This window comes from Sinocyclocheilus anshuiensis, unplaced genomic scaffold (genome assembly GCF_001515605.1).
Source record: "Sinocyclocheilus anshuiensis isolate Anshui unplaced genomic scaffold, SAMN03320099.WGS_v1.1 scaffold596, whole genome shotgun sequence".
Classification (NCBI taxonomy): Eukaryota; Metazoa; Chordata; class Actinopteri; order Cypriniformes; family Cyprinidae; genus Sinocyclocheilus; species Sinocyclocheilus anshuiensis.
The window spans coordinates 84710-85417 of record NW_015554089.1 but is presented as its reverse complement, the minus strand read 5'-3'; positions in this window follow the sequence as shown (position 1 = coordinate 85417).

The following is a 708-nucleotide window of genomic DNA, read 5'->3' as shown; positions in this document are numbered from 1 at the left end:
ATTTTGTGTTTCAAGAATGAGGTCCAAGGTTAAGAAGCTATTAGTTATTTAAATGTAAAATGTTTTTTTCTCTATTTTGCAATAGTAAAAGACCGCTTCCCTTATTGATCACGTCTCAGGTAGACTGCATGTTTTCTTGCGCGGCTGGATGTTGGACTCATGAAAAATAATCACGTTGTTTGTATTTTCCAAAACTGATTTACTGAAGTCAAAACACGGACGGAATTGGCGTCAGCGCGAGCGCCGCTTAATTGTGAAGTGGGAGCGACCAGCCTGCGGAGGATTCTGCAGCCTTCCTCAAACAGTTATGTTCAGGATTTTCTGATTTACTTAACGAATACTGTGTGAGGGGGCAAGAAACGGGCCAAGGGAGGTCACGTACGGGACACATAAATTAAGCCCAATATACGGGACGTCCCAGCTAATACGGGACGGTTGGCAACCCTAGCTTTCCCCTGCCTGTTCTGTTCTGGTATCCTGGTGCACAGCAGCTGTCCACCATGTTGAAATAGTAAGGTTTGTAAGGTCTAAACAGTCTGGTTTCAAATTATTGTTCTACAACTGTCGATACCAATGCTACAGCCGCTCTAGCGCTCTCCTGATGGCCTGCCAAAATGGTGGAGTTTAGATTGCGTGACGTCAACCTCCGAAGCTCTATACCAGAGACAACATTACTACAATAGGCTACATCAGCGGTTCCCAATTCCA